Source organism: Ylistrum balloti, unplaced genomic scaffold, assembly GCF_031769215.1.
Source record: "Ylistrum balloti isolate Yb309-2 unplaced genomic scaffold, AGI_CSIRO_Ybal_v1 Utg370360, whole genome shotgun sequence".
Lineage (NCBI taxonomy): Eukaryota > Metazoa > Mollusca > Bivalvia > Pectinida > Pectinidae > Ylistrum > Ylistrum balloti.
Window position 1 is genome coordinate 631559 of NW_026782255.1, and position 20782 is coordinate 652340.

Genomic DNA, 20782 nt, shown 5'->3' on the forward strand with positions numbered 1-20782 from the left:
CAAGCATTTTCTAGCCCAATATTACACACTTTGGTTATTGAGAAGAAATTGTTCTGACATATTTGACATCTGTGACCTTGAAAGTAGATCAAGGTCAAACCCACAGACAAACCTGGAAGACCTTCATCTAAGCATATTACAGACCTAATATCAGCATCCTAAGCAAAAGTCACCACGTCAACCTCCCTTCTTACTAATGCTGGCTTAATTCAATCACTACGACCACCTATTCACTTATCTGATAAAAAAAAGTCACCACGACCACCTGCCTTTTCTGATAATACACTGATCTAGTCCACCTGTTTTATCTGATGATACAGTCACCATGTTCGTCCGTCTTATCTGATAATACAGTCACTATGTTCGTCCGTCTTATCTGATGATACAGTCACTATGTTCGTCCGTCTTATCTGATGATACAGTCACCATGTTCGTCCGTCTTATCTGATAATACAGTCACAATGTTCGTCCGTCTTATCTGATGATACAGTCACCATGTTCGTCCGACAGTCACCATGTTCGTCCATCTTATCTGATGATACAGTCACCATGTTCGTCCGTCTTATCTGATAATACAGTCACCATGTTCGTCGGTCTTATCTGATAATACAGTCACCATGTTCGTCGGTCTTATCATCTGCTGAAACATTTACTATATCTCCGATTGTTTGGTTGTTCGAGTCTGTCCAAGTTGTTATTGTTTTGTTCTATTTCGATTTGATTTGATTGGTTTTGAACTCTCAGCATTCCCCTCCCCCAACAACTGGTACCGCTGTATAGACTGTTTACATTGTTTGTCCTGTTTTGTCGTATGTTCATTGTTACTGTGTTAAGCGCCAACGATCCATGGCTTAACTTTATTTCTGATTCAAGCGAGATAACTGCTACATCGACGTAAAATATTATCCGAACAGATATCGATATCTTAAGGCAGAATTAATTTTTATTATAATTTATTATTTTCCATTTCACACGTACAGACACTGCGTTAATCAGACGGTAAATTCTTCTGATTTTCATGAGAAAATTGATAAATATACGTTTTTTCAAAGTGGAAAGCATGGTTTGAAATGTTAATGTATAGAAATGTCCCCTGTGTTGTCTGTCCAGTTTCTTTGGTAACAATATAATACTGTGTTTGTCATCTTTTTGTTTATCTCTACCTCTTTTTCAAAGCATCGTAGATCTGTTCTTTTGATAGGACAATAAATAAAGGATATTTAATGAGTCGTCATTTCACTGAGTTCATAACTGGTAAAGTAAGCCAAAAACATGATTTTTTCTTAAATTTCATGTGGAAAACAAATCTAATGTTCTATTTATCATGCGTGATTCTTATTCAATTCTAGTATATATGGAGTTGTGACGTCACAATTGAAACACCTGAAAACTTCAGTCATCCATACATGCAGTTCCAGTGAGTGTTATTGAACGAGTGGACAAGGTTTTATGTAAAAGTAGAACTATTTTTTTAAAATATTTTTATTACTTTCATCACCGGACTTCCTACTAAGCTGTTTAAAAAACAAAGATGAGTCAATGATTTTGAATTTTCATATTATTTTTCAAATTTTCATCGCTTGATCCACACAGGTTTGATTAAATATCATTAAAGGAATTTAGAAATTAAGTATTGGCATGTATTTGTTCCGATTATTGGTCCTGGGAGTCGGTATAGAATAATACACAAATTGGAAACAATGTTTAGATAAAAAATACTTTATTCTTATTTACCAGTTTTCAAGACTTATATTTGCCATTTAAAATATTCTGATTTACCTAGAATCTTTAAGGGCACATTGCATTTTATTTCTTTAAAATTATGTCATAAATGTTATAAAGAGTTTTTTGTGCAAGCATGTATTACTTAATTAAAACAAATACAAAATTTTCATAAAATTCTTCTACGAAAAGAAGTTTGAAATATATAAATATCTCCTCTCTCTTTTCTACAAAACTGACTCAAGGGAGATAACTGCCGCATACAATTTTGTTAGGTGATGGTTTTAAGTCAAAACTGAAAACAGTCCATATTCTGAAAGTGTAAGTGCTTGTCACGAAGTACCACCAATAAAAGTGAAAGATATGAATTGTGGCTGTGCCTGTTCACTATGCTATGTTTCATGTTTCAGAGAACTGTTTACCCAGAGTTCATTTCATATCACATAATCATAGATAGACTTATAGTTTCTTTTTCATTAAAGTTTTATGAAACGAGCTAATATTCTTTTAAAGGCGATGTCAATAAAAAAACTTGATGAAAACTTTAAATCGAATGTAAACAAGTGACGTTAACAAACATCCACTGGAATGGAATTTTGTTACCATAAAGAAAATTCAAATTAGGCGAAAATCCAACTCTGCGTAGATCTTTCTTTGGTGACATCCATGTATATAAGGTGAATTCATTGGAACCATCATCGAATCACAGTCCCATTGGGTGTTATCACACGCATGGGTGTAACAAAATCTAAGTAATCGGAGTTGTTGCATCGATATGTAGAAAATGGATTATTATTATCTCTCCGCATCACCCCTGTTTTCCCAGCCTATGGTGTTTGTTGACGTTGATCCAATATTCAGGGGATATTCTCCTTTACATCTTTCGCTGGTTTTGCGATGAAAGAAATAAAAAGAAAACATAATTTCTTGATGAATCTTCATTTTTAATTTAAACAATTACACCAGGTAAAATACAAGCGACAAACCGTTTACAGGTGTGCAGCTGATTCTGAAATGTAATGTTAAAACTTCCCCATGGTTTTTCTATTTTACTTTGTTTGTTATTATGAAGGGAATATATATATAAGTTCTGCTATATATCTATGGCGTAGGAGTGGATGTCACGTCGTCACCATTAATGGGTTCTTAATGTATTTGCTAGCCACTGGACGTACACACGTCTGATGTTTAACGCCATGTTTACTTGCCTTTCAGTAATGTAATTGTGATCTGTCTATGGTTCAAAGCTTCCTGTTCACCTCAGTATTTATCCTATATCTGTAGAAACCCCATTCGGAACACCTATATGAGGTAAATATTATCTTTTACTCCCCTTAAGGGGAATTTCACATTCAAGGGGCAAAAAGCCGTGTATGTTACTGAAATTTTTTTGCCAGTGATGGGTACTCCCATCTCACCAACAAGGAGGTGGGAGATTGTATTGTATAACATAGGTGTTTCACAAAGGATACGTGTAAACTATATAGACACAGATCACAAGTAATCCCGCATGTGTTTACTAAGTGACCACAAGGATGAATATTATGAGAAAGTTTTACATCAGAGAGATCTCATTGAGAAATATTTATTTCCTTGTGCAATATAAAACTGGTCGTTAGCTTGCCCGTTGGTTCCGTTGTATACCTTGTTCTCATTTGAGAACGTGACATAACTGACTTGGACAAAGGTTTACACGGCGGTGGTCGTCGTTGAAGTCCCGCCGCATCTACCACCAGTGGGGTATCCAGGACAAGACAGATTCTTCTTCATCTGCCACTTACTTATATTTTTTCCTTCAACGAAACCAATATGGGCAACTTTTCATCAAGCTATATGGTAGGCGAAATCATTTCAGATTCACTTTTGTGAACTTTCCATTTCAGAATAACAACAAACCTTCTTTCCCAACCTATGGTGTTTAAAACGTTCTATTTCTTAGTGCGATATGAAGTTTGTTTGTTTACTTCGTGCTTTCGTTATTGTTTACCTTCTTAACATTAGGGAACGCGCTATTACTTACGTGACTAAGATTTGCATGGTGGGTGTCGTCGATGAAGTAGAAGACGCTTACTATTGCGGAACACCTGGTGTTATGGTCTTATTGTCCTTGTACTTTTCAGGAGTCTCCGTGTAAATTATTGGTTATTGTTTTGTTAATAATTTGCCGTCATTTCATTAAATTTGGATTATGATGTTATTGATATGTTGCCTCTCCCATTGTTTTTCTTCTGTTGCCATTTTCAACCATGTTTTATTTATGTTGGAATAACATTTTGGATGTGGTATATCGTCCCACAGAATTTCAAATCGAAACCATATCTAGCTGTTGATCAACTGTCGTATTTGAAGAAACAGTTTGTATAATGTACTTGTTACATCAAACGGGTTTTTTTTTCTTCCACGCCATAAAAACAGGATGTTACAATATTTACTCAAAGTCAATAAAGTGATTGTTTAAATGTTTTATTCAACAAAATACTTTACGAAAGAACATATTACAAGGTTCTTATAGACAAACTTGTGGTGTGCTACAGTCAAAATGTCATTCCTGTTTTACATATGATGACAATTATAATGTATAAACAATACGATGGTTTTTATTCATCAGATGAAGTCACCTGAAACAAGAAAAGAAATGAATTAATTCAAAAATATAAAAATGGACATTATCATCACATAAATAAGTATTAACAGTTGCTGAATTGACACCATCTTTTGTCAATCTATTAATAAACCTGAGAGTAGGTATGCAATTTTTTTTCACTGATCAGAAAAATGCTAAAAGTGTATTATATATACCTTAACTCTCGAGCTCACAGCAGTAATTTGAACCGTCCGCACATTGTCCTTGATCAACAGATCCCTTCGGGCAGTCATCGACAAAATCACAAGAGCATGACGAGTAATAGCTGGATGGCTGCCTAACTGGAGGTTGATAATATGGTTCATAGTAGGGAGTAGGATTGAACCAGTATGGTGCGAACATATTATTAGGCATTGGTGCAGGAGCGGCAGGGGCGGCAGGAGCGAATGGTGCTGGTGCGGCGGGAGCAAATGGTGCTGGTGCGGCGGGAGCGAATGGTGCTGGTGCGGCAGGGATAGTGTATGGTGCTAAAGCGGCTGGTACTGGAGCTGCGGGTGGTGGGGGTCCTCCGGCAGGTGGAGCTGCGGGTGGTGGTGGTCCTCCGGCAGGTGGAGCTGCGGGTGGTGGAAGTACTCCAGCAGGTGGAGCTGCGGGTGGTGGTGGTCCTCCGGCAGGTGGAGCTGCGGGTGGTGGGGGTCCTCCGGCAGGTGGAGCTGCGGGTGGTGGAGGTCCTCCGGCGGGTGGAGCTGCAGGTGGTGGGGGTCCTCCGGCAGGTGGAGCTGCGGGTGGTGGGGGTCCTCCGGCAGGTGGAGCTGCTGGTGGAGGTGGTCCTCCGGCAGGTGGCGCCCCAGGTGGCGGTGCACCCCTAGGTTGGGCGGCTAATGAAATTAAAAATATATTTTCATTTTCATGAAATTATCATTCTTTATTTTTCATTACTTTAAAATTGTTGGGTGAGAAGTTATCTAGAAATATGGATATATTATTACTATTATTTTTTAATGTTTTTTTATTATCTTTATTATTATTATTGTTTGTTTTGTTTTTTTATTTGTTTTAATTTCTTTTTTTTTTTTTTTAATACTTATTTTAATTAGTTGTAATATATACAGGCCAATTTTTATGAGTGTTTGATTGTTTCCCGTGTTTTATATGTTTACTTATATTTAATCAATTCGATTCAATTCGAAAACGATTTAAAACAGTTACTTCATTTTCAAAAATACCGAATAAAAATGAGATGAATATATAACAAGTGTAGATGCAAAATGTTTTTGAAACTACCACAGAAAAACAAAAACAAATGGCGGAAGGCCTTGAGGTGTCCGCATGCGTGCATTAGATGACACATACGATGATATGCTGACCTCCGTCTGACAGCAATAGACATTTAAGTCACGCGGAAAGGCGATGAACTGGTTATTTTTACTCTCATCGCTTTGTCCTCATCAAATATGACATGTGTAAGAATAGACTACTTCTGATACAGCAACACACATTACTTGACAACCGTGTAACGCAGTCGTCATACATCGACCTTCTTGACCAAGGCCCTTGTACTAATAGCCATTACCGATACTTCTAGACATTTTACGCTTGGTTTACCATCCGTCATGCTCTGTCTGCCATACAGTGGTATCCATTTAATGAGTTCACCTTTAGTAATATCAACACATCTCATCGGACCATTTGACGGCAAGCTAGCAATTCTTTCGTGGGGCGTATCTTTTAGTTTGTAATCAGATCAAATCAACATTATTAAGATATTTCTTTTTCGATATTGTCACTATAGAGGTACTTTTTGCTTTTTTTAATTTCACAGATTCTAGTTAAGGAAAAAAAAAACAACTTCAACTATCCTTTGCACGATTATTTGTAAGTGTGATATGCGAAGTAAACGTCAATCTTCATTCATTGAAGAGAGGTATAACACAATTCAGTTTTTGTTTTTCAAATTCGTGAAACAAAAACTGTTTTTCTTCGATGTAACTATATTAATCCCCACACTATCTAAAAATAAAGTAATGATATTATTAATAATAAAAAACAAACAAACAAACTGAACATACCAAAAAGAAACAAAACAAAAACCAAAAATTATATTAATATATAAATGAAATGTTTGAAACTTTCTCAGTCTAAATTATCATTTTTTCGGGGTTTTTTATCAGTTTTTTTTCTTTCTTTTTTAATGTTTTCTAACTAAGAAGAAGGTATTTCAAAGAATGTCTCTGTCAGTCCGGTGGTGAGAGACTGGTCAGTAGTCACGTGACCGAAGTCCATCGTATTGATATAGGCAAATGTGTGATACATATCTTCCTTTATTATTTTTTTCACTCGATAGATTATGTAAGTAAGATTATGATGTCACTCTGCACTACCCGTGAAGGCACAATATGGCATACAAACTAATTGATTGAATTACCGAACGAATGAAAAAAAAATCATAGGATAATTAACATCCAATTTTTGTAGGGATAATATAACTTCAAAGTCACAGCGCTCTGATAATGTCATGCTAGCAAATGGGCCATTGTTGCTGATAGGCATAGTGCGTAACTTAATAAACAACAACATTGGAGAATATGATAAAATGATTTAGTCTAAGACTTCAAAATTTAAAATGTGTAAAATGGTCTTAATATCGATTACTGCAAATATATATTTATAATATAGAGATAAATTATATCTTACATTTTCTCAATTCTTCAAATAGCGGTTTGTGTTTTAAAAAGTTAACATTTTATAAAAATCACGATCGCACGGAATGATGAAAAATGCGTGGAATGTTTCATAATCACTGTGTTTTAAAATAGTTGTAAATATTGTATAAAAACAAAAAAGTGAATAGCAACATCAAGTACAATTTTAGAGTTTGATACAGTAGAGAAAAACAATAAATTAAACTGCATCAAAAAGCTGCTCCGACCTTCTCGTCAGTGATGCTAAGGGCCGTAATTTTGACGTCTAGGGGGCGACTAAGGAAAAGCATAAATGATCGAAAGAAAATCTCATAATTCAGTAAATTTCGTGTGTTTTCTATACCCAAGATTGCTTAATAACAATGTCAAGTATATATGTATATTCTAAAACATGGTACTTATCGAATGATTCACTACAGCAGTTTGTAAATCGTAAATCTTGAATGTTATATCTATATATCAGGAACGCATTGGTATTTCGGATTTAAAAAAGGCAGTCTGCACTTCATTTTGAACTCCCAGTTGAAAGACGGAAGGAATCATGATGTATCATTAAATCCGAACATGCTAATACGGTTTTTTTAATTAATTTTTTTTTCTAATTAAGACATTGAATGATATGCTACTATGAAAGATTTTTAAATGAAAGTTTAAACTCTTTTAAAGCAAGTAAATAAAAACTCTACTTGATTATAACAATTTTCAGAGCATTATGATAAAACAAATTAGGTCAGTTAGATGGTACTATATCAGCACATGAAGTTAGGATTAGTCCATCGAACTTCAAGATAGAATAACTGACCATAACACGTGATGAATACCTACAAATATACCTATATCTATTGCACAGCATTGTTAACATAAAGAGATACGATGGTTATGTGATACACATACAGTGGATACTATGACAACTATAGGAAACAAAAGAATAAAAGCCGTGCATGGAGATGGTTTTTATCGTAGATGTCCTATGTCTGTCTGTCTAAATCGAATTAAATCTTTAATAAATTATTTATTTTCACCATCAGCAACATTCGCATGGTCTGCAATAAACAGTACCCTAAACAATAGCATGTAATGCCTGAATTCTATCCATAAATAGTCGTTACTATCAATGAAAACATTTTCCCCACCAAAAAATGATTTAAGGGTAATTCAGGACTGAAGGAATCCCACCAACAAACGATTTAAGTGTAATTCAGGACTGAAGGAATCCCACCAACAAATGATTTAAGGGTAATTCAGGAGTGAAGGAATCCCACCAACAAATGATTTAAGGGTAATTCAGGACTGAAGGAATCCCACCAACTAATGATTTAAGGGTAATTCAGGACTGAAGGACTCAAACCAACAAATGATTTAAAAGTAATTCAGGACTGAAGGAATCCCACCAGCAAATGATTTAAGGGTAATTCAGGACTGAAGGGATCCCACCAACAAATGATTTAAAAGTAATTCAGGACTGAAGGAATCCCACCAACTAATGATTTAAAAGTAATTCAGGACTGAAGGAATCCCACCAACTAATGATTTAAAAGTAATTCAGGACTGAAGGAATCCCACCAACAAATGATTTAAAAGTAATTCAGGACTGAAGGAAGGAATCCCACAAACAAATGATTTAAAAGTAATGCAGGACTGAAGGAATTCCACCAACAAACGATTTAAGTGTAATTCAGGACTGAAGGACTCCCACCAACAAATGATTTAAGTGTAATTCAGGACTGAAGGAATCCCACCAACAAATGATTTAAGTGTAATTCAGGACTGAAGGAATCCCACCAACAAATGATTTTAGAGTAAGTCAGGACTGAAGGAATCCCACCAGCAAATGATTTTAGAGTAAGTCAGGACTGAAGGAATCCCACCAACAAACGATTTAAGTGTAATTCAGGACTGAAGGAATCCCACCAACAAATGATTTAAGTGTAATTCAGGACTGAAGGAATCCCACCAACAAATGATTTAAGTGTAATTCAGGACTGAAGGAATCCCACCAACAAATGATTTAAGTGTAATTCAGGACTGAAGGAATCCCACCAACTAATGATTTAAAAGTAATTCAGGACTGAACGAATCCCACCAACAAATGATTTAAGTGTAATTCAGGACTGAACGAATCCCACCAACAAATGATTTAAGTGTAATTCAGGACTGAAGGAATCCCACCAACAAATGATTTAAGTGTAATTCAGGACTGACGGAATCCCACCAACAAATGATTTAAGGGTAATTCAGGACTGAAGGAATCCAACCAAAAATGATTTAAGTGTAATTCAGGACTGACGGAATCCCACCAACAAATGATTTAAGTGTAATTCAGGACTGAAGGAATCCCACCAATAAAAGATTTAAGTGTAAGTCAGGACTGACGGAATCCCACCAACAAACGATTTAAGGGTAATTCAGGACTGAAGGAATCCCACCAACAAATGATTTAAGTGTAATTCAGGACTGAAGGAATCCAACCAAAAAATGATTTAAGTGTAATTCAGGACTGACGGAATCCCACCAACAAAAGATTTAAGTGTAATTCAGGACCGAAGGAATCCCACCAACAAAAGATTTAAGTGTAATTCAGGACTGAAGGAATCCCACCAACAAAAGATTTAAGTGTAATTCAGGACTGAAGGAATCCCACCAACAAACGATTTAAGTGTAATTCAGGACTGAAGGAATCCCACCAACAAAAGATTTAAGTGTAATTCAGGACCGAAGGAATCAAACCAACAAAAGATTTAAGTGTAATTCAGGACTGAAGGAATCCCAGTAATAAATGATTTTAGATTAAGACTGACTGAACTGTAAGGAATTCAGGCAATACATGTTATGATTCAGCTGCTGATTTTATTATAAAGAAGTTTATAAATCAAAACTTAATCCTTTACTTAATGCAGTAACTAAATCAATGTTGAAAAATGTGAGAACCGTAATAAATGATAAAAAAGAGAATCTCATTCTGTGATTTTGACATATATCGAAGAAATTAGACATTTGGAGAATATTATCATTATATATATAAAAAAAATGATAAAATAAAATATCATAAAAAAAAAACAACAACAAAAAAACAAAAAAAAAAAAAAAGAAAAGAAATCGACACCTATAGTAAGTAGCTTATAAATGGTTGTAGATCGAACATTTATTAAAAAGCAAGACCTATATAACGTACCTCTATATCTAAACTGCGCTGAATGTACTCCAACGACTAACACCAAAACCAGGAGGGCCTTTCCAATCATGTTTGTCGCAATTCCTTTCTTCCAATCCTAGATAAAGTCCGCTACAGTTGGCCTCTCAGTACACCTGAAAGCTCCAAAGTGATAGAAAATGCTTGTGTTTTGGCTTTATATGGAACCCGCGCTATAAATGTCACACAAGATATATCAATCTTCGCTGTGGAATGATAAACCTAAGAAATCTACCTTTGTCATTTATATTTGCGCTCATTGCTGCTGGGTCACATGTGCATGATATATATATATATATATATATACCTGAACATGTTTATTCGTGCGCTTCGGGAAAATCTTATTTTCGAAATTTATTGAAATCATTATTGTATGATTTGTTTATTTATTTATTTATTTTTCTGTATTTTTTGGTGAGAGAGAGAGAGAGAGAGAGGGGGGTGTGTGTGTGTGCAGTAACAAGTTACTTTATTGATGTAATATTTTGTTGTATGATAAGTTTAAATTTTAGTAAGTATACCATCTTTCAACTCCTTCATTATTCGTAATTCAAACCCGACGTATGTGTTTGATAGTTTCAACATGACACTATTGAAATTGCGAGGAAATAGACAGATGTCAGCACAATGGATTGTGATGCAATTTACAGCGGAAACCTTCTTCTTGATAAAATACATTATGAAACACACAAAAAAGGAAGTAAAGGGTAGCATCTGAAAATAGCAAATAAAGAGAGGTAGTCTGTTTCGTGAATGCATTAGCTTTTATTGAATAGCATGTGCCAAATACTTAATAAACATCTGCTGAGTCTGAAGAATTATTGCACCGTAAGTCGTATGCTGACAGAAGTTATAAATACAGAACTGCCCTATGCAACAATTGGGATACAGACACCAATAAGAATGTCACATTTCCGCTCTCACTTGGCAGTCTACCCTCAGGTAAAACATTTAGGAGACTAACCAGCCATTGCAGCAATATCTTAGAGACAGAAATTACACACGCAATAAATAATAGAAACTTCAGAAACGATTTATCAAGTCTGAAGACCCATTATTCTACACCGTCGCCCAAAAGGGTTGGTAGTTTTGTAAAAATTTCCATTTGAAAAAAAAAATGCCTTAAGATGTTGTTCATCGACAAAATACTTTCTAAATGTCAAGGTAATATTATCCTGATTAGATCAAGACACAAGGGGATTATTTTTTTTCATTTCATCGGAATATCATTTGGAACTGTCACCGTTTTTTACAGAAACAAGATATAGAAAGAAACCTTAATTCGACTATAGTTCATAACACCAAGACAATATATGGACAAATAAAGGATGCACGTTCCATAAAAAATAATTATGAGATTTAAAGTTCAAGTTCAATAAAATTTCAATAACATGAAATCGACTGCACTATGGAAAAACTCGAGGTATCCAATGCTGTCACTATTACAAAGAAGAACTTCTGGATATGTGATAAAAGGCTGTTGACATCGTACGTTCTAGCGTCTAATAAATATAATGTTTTTTTCCAAATATATAACAAACCAATAATGTCTTTAAAAAAATCAAACATAACAGTTTATTCATTAATCATTGAAATTTATAGAGAAATACATATGTGAAGCAACATAGATATGTGAAGCAACATATAGATATGTGAAGCAATGTGAAACAACATACATATATGTGAAGCAACATATATATATGTGAAGCAACATATAGATATGTGAAGCAATGTGAAGCAACATATAGATATGTGAAGCAACATATAGATGTGTGAAGCAATGTGAAGCAACATATAGATATGTGAGGCAACATATAAATGTATATAAACTGATATAGCGACAGATGAGATCACGGTTTGCTGAATCCTGTGTACAGAAGAATCACTAAAAGTGTCAGATCGAACCTTCGTCAGCGAGATGTTTATTGTTGTATTGTTATGAGGTATACTAAACATAAAAACACATCACGAGTCTCTGTCGTTTGTTTATCTACATATCACCAATGCTTCATATCCATATGGACGTAACTTTCACAACAAAGCTGGGCAAAGAATCGCACAGGGGAGATTCTTGTAATTATCATCTGCTCGAGCATGAAACAGACAGCAAGATAGATTTCAATAAAGAGATTTTTTCTAACTTATTTCGGTTTGCTAGTTTTTCTTCAACACTTATGTGACAAAGTGGAAACTATCATTACCCATTGTTTGTCCTGATCTGGAGCTCACGATTTCCGTCACCGAGGCGAGAAACCCAGATGTTTATTGGTAATTAACCAGTGACTATCTTGTCAAAATGGAAGGTTGTTGTAGGTACACAACATCACAAGAACATTTATTGGACTTACGTAACAATATAGAACATTTGTGAAAAACCAAGGCTAAACGATAAACACACAACAGTTAATTCACGAAAGGACATCCCCATTTTCGTTAATGCTTTATGGTACACATAAAAATACAATGCTTCTCCAAACATCAAGAACAAATAAATGAATTTCAGAACCCATTTTAAACATGATTGACAAAGTATGACGCGACATGCAATCATGCACTGACGTATGCACACACTATTGCAGACATACATGGAATGAATGCATTAGCAAGGGTGTCGGTAACGATTATTTCGACAATGAGAACGGCGCGCTTCTGTGATACACATGCGTATAGAGCCATACCTGTCAGAAGTATGTGACTCATAGCCATTACAAACTGGACAAGTCTGATTGGCACCTCGCCGTTCTCTCGCGGACAGATGATACACGGGGACAAAATGTCATTACTCTATATATTCATTGTGTAGTATGGTGTTACTCTTTACGCTGCTAATGCTTCATGTTACCAGGCAGTTTGATGTTGAAATATTGAAACTGCAATGTTTTAAGAAATAGTGAATAGAAAAGAAACGCCCAAATGGCACATCTACAACTAAAATTGGGTCGACATCATCGGAAAATGGGCACAAAACAGATTCAAGAACAACACGCATGTTCAAACATCAATTATAGTCATTAATCCGTTGACAAACGTACATTACGTACTTGGATCGGTAAAGCAGAATGGTTTCGTGAATACGGTTCCTGGTCTTTTCTTACTTGTAACTTAAGATACAAACACAAAACACGTGATCTGAATTCTATATTCGCTGTTGTAGATTCAAACTCATTATAAATTATCTAAATTCTATATCTTCTATTGTAGATAGAAATTCATTATACGTTATCTAAATTCAATGTCATCTATTGTAGATAGAAATTCATTATACATTATCTAAATTCTATATCATCTATTGTAGATAGAAATTCATTATACATTATCTAAATTCTATATTGTAGATACAAGCTCGTTATTCGTTAACAAATTCTATGTCATCTATTGTAGATAGAAATTCATTATACATTATCTAAATTCTATGTCATCTATTGTAGATAGAAATTCATTATACATTATCTAAATTCTATATCATCTATTGTAGATAGAAATTCATTATACATTATCTAAATTCTATATCATCTATTGTAGATAGAAATTCATTATACATTATCTAAATTCTATGTCATCTATTGTAGATATAAATTCATTATACATTATCTAAATTCTATGTCATCTATTGTAGATAGAAATTCATTATACATTATCTAAATTCTATGTCATCTATTGTAGATAGAAATTCATTATACATTATCTAAATTCTATGTCATCTATTGTAGATAGAAATTCATTATACATTATCTAAATTCAATGTCATCTATTGTAGATAGAAATTCATTATACATTATCTAAATTCTATATCATCTATTGTAGATAGAAATTCATTATACATTATCTAAATTCAATGTCATCTATTGTAGATAGAAATTCATTATACATTATCTAAATTCTATATCATCTATTGTAGATAGAAATTCATTATACATTATCTAAATTCTATATCATCTATTGTAGATAGAAATTCATTATACATTATCTAAATTCTATGTCATCTATTGTAGATATAAATTCATTATACATTATCTAAATTCTATGTCATCTATTGTAGATAAAATTCATTATACATTATCTAAATTCTATGTCATCTATTGTAGATAGAAATTCATTATACATTATCTAAATTCTATGTCATCTATTGTAGATAAAATTCATTATACATTATCTAGATTCTATGTCATCTATTGTAGATAAAATTCATTATACATTATCTAAATTCTATGTCATCTATTGTAGATAGAAATTCATTATACATTATCTAAATTATATGTCATCTATTGTAGATAAAATTCATTATACATTATCTAAATTCTATGTCATCTATTGTAGATAAAATTCATTATACATTATCTAAATTCTATATCATCTATCGTAGATAAAATTCATTATACATTATCTAAATTCTATGTCATCTATTGTAGATAAAATTCATTATCTTAATTCTTCTCTTTGTACGTTATTCAGATTCTTTATTTTCTGTTGTAGAATGTATTCAGTATAATCCATATAGTCATAGTACACAATAAGAGGTAGATAACAGACAAGGTATGACGAACACTCTTTTGTATATTGGAACCTGACATTTTACTATATATGGAGTGGATTAATGCATTTAGTACTGGCTTTTCTCCATATATAGACGACACAGTCAGTGAATGCGCTGATTGACCCTATTACCAGTAAATCTGCTAAATGGTAAAACTGCAAAATTGTCCGTGTTACACTTTCTAGACCATTGTTACATCAAAAATGTTATTGATATGTGTGGTATTTAGAATGTTGCATTTCAACTGATTAAATTTCATTCGGATGGAAAAACTTCTACGAAATCCTTTGAAATATGATCCGACATGAACGCATACATGACTTTGAGCATATCTAATACAGAATGATTTAGAAAAGTATTTTGAATTCTTTTTAATTGTGTTTATAGCTATGCATTTCAGTTAAATATTTTGGAAAAATGAAAATTTAAATTATTCCAATTTAACCATGGGTCCTGATGTCGGAATTGTAATTACAATCATGAAATAACTTATTCAGTAAGTATGAATGAATAATGAATCACATCATAAAAAGAGATTAGTACATCAGGCCATCACGGAATGTCACAAAGATATTGTAAAACGCCTGTTCTACAACTGCTGCGGTTGTGTAATAAACTTTACAAGTACGTTCAAGATACTGCCTCGTTAATTAAACGTATCCTCCAGAAAGGTTGACACAGGCTATTAATACAATTGCCCAACGCCATGCCTTAACAGGAAACCATTTATATACCGTGCTCTGTTTGTTTTATGTTGTCCCTTTTTCATTACTCTTTATGAAAAAAATGTTTCTTGCAATTTTAAAAAAGAGAGATTGATGCTATTAATTACGTACATTAAAACATGTAGCCTAAAACGTGAAAATAAACATATAATAATAAAAAACAGTTGACGCAAAGTCATTAGTGTAGAGTCTAGATGTTGTGAAAAATAAATAAATAAATAAAAAAGCTTGCTTATTTCTCTAAATAAATCAAATGTGCGTTCCTTTCAGCTGTCATCTACTCACGTAAATGGATGACGTCAGAATAATCAAAAGACATCATCACATAAAAGAATGCGTTTTTGTTTGTTTTTGTTTTGTTTTTTGTTTTTGTTTTTTGTTTTTTGTTTTTTTTTTAAACAAGAAATTGAACACAATTGTGAAAGATTGTAGAAATCGTTATTTTAATCTTGAAGTCCGAAACAAGAACGTAATAGTTCAAGCAATTGAGACCGATTGTGAAAATCATTTCTTAATTAAATTGCTATGAAGTATTGTAAGACATATGTAGTTTCTTTTTTTTTGTTAACGTCCGTTTTGCTTAATTTATGGGCAGGACGTAAGACTTGTACTCCATTGTATGATCGTAAGAAGCAACTACCTGAGGATCTTTATATGCTTATTTTCTCTCCGAAAAATCACTGTTGACCTTGTATCTGCTCCTTTGACGCTGCATTATATTTGCCTTAAGTTGAGCACTCGCTTCTGTGAAGATGAATGTTGTTCCTGTCCTCTAGTCGAGACATAGCAGTGCCCCTGGAATGACAGTTGCTACTCCAGCTTAACGCTCTGCTTTAGAAAGAGAGGGCAGGTTTCGTTGAAGGTGCAGGCCCAGAGTCCACGAAGTGTTTATAACCTTCACTTTATTTATAAATCTGATTAAATTTTCAAAATTCATTCCGCTGGTTATACCTTGATTGGATTTTATTCTAACGGATATTTAACATTCATAATATCTTATTTACACTATTTATGTATGCAAACTGCATTTGGGAGCAAGACGTATTTCTTGAATTTGACGAAATGAATGAAATAGGATTTTGTATTTTATATTTTTATAGGACTATATAGTATTTTTGCGATGTTCTATTTTCATTCAACATGTTGTATCAATTAGATGATGTATTTGTTTTTGAGTGCTTTGTTGCATTTCATTATTTGGCATGTTCCACACGTTTGTTTCATACATTATATCAAAAACACCGGTAACGATCAATTCTCAGCTCAAACCTCTTGTCACTAAATCACGGATAAAAACAAAAACCAAAAATGACAATTTCTATTTACATTATTGCCTTGGGTAGGGCTACTTCAACAGTACATGCATGGCTAACACACTCACGCAGTACTCATGTCAATATTTTTTTCTTATCTTTAAGCTCAGAATAGATCTGAATTGCGCTTTGACTTATCAAGCATTGATGGCATACATAAGTTTGTCATTTCCCCCCATCAATCTCACAAATATAGATTTGTAGTGGTTATAGATTTTCTTATATGTTCTCCAGTCATTAGGGACGCGTATGTCATGGCCTTCTGATCTTAGCGGACACTGACAACTCAATGCTGTTAAGTAGAATTTCTGGACTAGTGCCATATTACACGTAAACAAAGTGTGATCATACAATACGTTCAAGCCTTTGTGTTTCTATCAACATTGTCATGTTAACATGTACACCGTTAATTGACCTTGCCTTATAGTAAGTAAATATATTTATTGTTGTTGTTAACAGACAATTTGCGATAGGCTTCCGCAATTATATCTGTCGTTTTCATTGGCTGAATTATCTTTGGGAATTGTTACGATCTGGAGGATCAGCTTGTGTAGCCTTTACCTAGCTTGGTTGATCGTTTCAAGTATTAGATACTAGTATTACAAATCTATTATTACTAAGTGTAAGTAATGTCGACAATTCTTTAATTGGATTTGTATGTGATAATTAAAATGCACAACAGGTATTTTATCATAGAAAACTTTACCAAATTAATACCTTGTTGACAAGTTATTTTTCGCTTTCCAAAAATATTTATGTTTTGGTCTATTTTTAATTATTCACATCCCCAAATTTGGTCACTTTGCATTTCAGGGTCAAGTGAAGAATCTTGATTTGCATGTTAAGAGTAGCGACAACAACCTTGCTGAGTTGAAATCGAAAACACTGTTAAGCACGATGGGTGTGTATGTGATGTCTATAACAAGACATTAAACATCATAAAATAATACCTATTTCTAAAATTAAAGTTTTCTCCTGGTGTTGTTTACAGTAACTTACTTCAATCAGTCCTTAGTGAATTCACGTAGTATATAATTATTTTATGCCTGTACAATGTAAACGGACATTATGTTCAAGCAAAACACTTCATTTTGTGTGAGAATTTGATACATTTGCAAACCATGTGTTAATTGCCAATATCATGTTTGTCATTTTAATGTATAGAGCTATAATAATTGTAGTTAATAGTTAATGTAAACAAACAGTACCTACAATCACTGAACCATATCAAATAATGCAATTCGTGTATAACAACCCTATGACTGCTCATCTTTTATCATCACTCGCTTTAAAAAAAATACAATGAAAACAAAAACAAAAAAATAAATATATATATATATAATATATATATATATATATCTTTTGTAAATTTTTTTTTTTTTTTTTCAATTTTACCGAAGAATTATTTTTCAGATTGTTGAGGCATAAAGAACTGTTATCAAGGAAGTAGACCATGTATTTATATCGTATGGCTATATACAACATAAATATGTATGACCCTCAAAATGAAACTGTAGATGATGGCGGGTTGGCTATTTAATAAAATGAAATATGATCTGTTTAACGCAAACTGACACTCTAGGTTTAAGACAATCATTCGTTGTTAGTTGTGCCCTTGAGACAAAGGTCTTGAGGCAATACAGATGATCGATCTATTCCGCAGTTCAAGTGGTCAAAACTGTTGATTTATCTTGTATGCATTCTAATTTCAGATGAAATACTGAAATTTGTTACTGGTATGTGTCTGAGTGTCTAGACCAATTGACCTGTAAGTGAACTTGTATCCCTGGCAAAAATATCGCCCATTGAATTGGTAGAGAATTAAGTACAATTACATAATCCTGTATGAATTTGAAATTTTCCATAATAGTTGTTCAAGTTCTGTAATATTCAGCCATTATTATAATGGTCTCTTCTCTGTTAGGCCAAATGCTCGACTTTGACAATTAATGTACAGTATATCATCAATATATACAACTGTATGACGTCACCCTATAAAGAAAGTATTCCCAAACAAATGTTCTAGTATATATGATAAGCATAAATAATTAACACATCTCCTTTATACTTAATTAATGAAAAGTAAGTTATAACGGAATCTTCACGAGAAAATTCCACATGATTTCAAGGAGATTGTTTCCAACAAATTCTATTGTATTTAATTTGAATGATACGAAGATTTTATTTTCATATTTAATATGTAATAGACAAAATGAAGAACTATTTGTTTTGAAATTTCGTGATTTATTGTCAAAACGTCAGATGGTAGATATTATTTTAAAGATGTATTTGTTTTTTTTATGGAATCTATACAACCCAGAATAAAATAATATCAACAGATACATGATTTTTAGAAGTCAAATGAAACACTAGTAATCTCTTCTCTTGAATTGTTTCTCTGTACCATAAGATTAATCAGTAAACATTAAAGTGATGAAAAAAACACACCAACTAAAATCATTATACCATAATAAAAGCGCCCTGGAGGCCTTCAAATTAAAATACACAGCATAGCCATATGACTGAATCCTCGATTTTATAGTACTAATAATAGTAGAAATAAGCTTGAGTGGAAAGAAATGGTGCAGAATGAACCGAGCCCGCAATAACTGGATCTTCCGAGGTATAAATATCCAATATAAACGAGGAAGGTCGGTGTCCTTATTGTCCTTGATATTGGTTACATCAGTCTTTTGTCTTTGAAAAGATTGAATAGTATGGCTTCATTACCAAGCAAACCTAGTTATCACATAAGAACACATGATTGCACTTAAATATAAATCATTAGACACAACTATTTACTGCTCCTGAAATCGTTGAGTAAGGAGTTTTATGAATATACATTGTATATAAAAAGTGAATTAGTGCGATATCAGAATACAAATAGACCCACAAGAGAATGATACCTTTGAATACCACTTTTTAATACAATACAATACAGCAAAACGTTGAATAAAACTACAATGTTTTCGTCATTTTAAGACGAGTGATGACTAAGTGATTTTATATCACATTAACAGTTCTCAGAATGAAATTACCGTGCTCGCTATCATTGTTTCCTACCTTACAACTCCTTCTCTTTTGAGTGTCTAGTATACTGTTGTTGGAACGAGACATTCGAATCCAAGAGAAACATGATCCTCTTGTTTATTTTTATATCATATCTCGTTACATTTAAAACTTAGGATACCCTTTTTAGATATCCTAGAAACAAACGTCACTGTATACAATACCCAAACCCATATACATTGAAGCTACATATACAGCACACGAGGAATCACTTGGCCGAAAGTAATGTTCCCAAGAACACACAAAATGGTTACCAACAAAGAAACTTAAAAAAATGACCTAAACCATGTTAACCGGACTTCTATGCAAATGTTGCCGTTTTCAAAACATATTGTTAATATCCGAATATCGAAAATAACACCAAGAAAATACCAACATGGCAACATAATTATAATTCAAAAGCATGGAAAGACGTCTTTGCATTGAAACAGATAGAGATGATACCGAGATAACATGGGCCAGGTGTTGGTGAAACACAGCGCATTTAGATTGAATCCTTACCTATATGTGCTTCCAATACATTAATTACTGTCTACACCGTAACATCATCGATTCACGTGATTCGTGACATTAACATGTAATTAACTACAGGTAAAACAGTGCACAATGCCCTAGTGTACGGTTAGGTATTTATACAAGGTCAAAAGCTATATTGACTTACCTGACTCTGTCAATCAAAGTGTGTAGTGTGGTTTCTAATGGTGTAATGCTACAAATGGTACCATTGATTTTAATAACTGTATTATGTGATATGAATATATATATAAAGACTTGGTAAAAAAGAGAGTTATTTTTAGACATTACGTCATCCTTCCAAACATAAATATACATAAGGATATAAGTAATTATCCTTTTTTTCCCTAATTAATTGTTATTGTGTAATATAGGTAAATACATATATCAAATAGTTTCAAGTTTCAAGTTTCAAGTTTATTGGATCCTC

General features: G+C 33.2%; 1 pseudogene; it reads right to left on the reverse strand.

The window, feature by feature from the left end:
• Nucleotides 1-4210: 4210 nt before the first annotated feature.
• Nucleotides 4211-10250, reverse strand: LOC132553866 (uncharacterized; annotated as a pseudogene).
• Between the last annotated feature and the right edge of the window lie 10532 nt (nucleotides 10251-20782).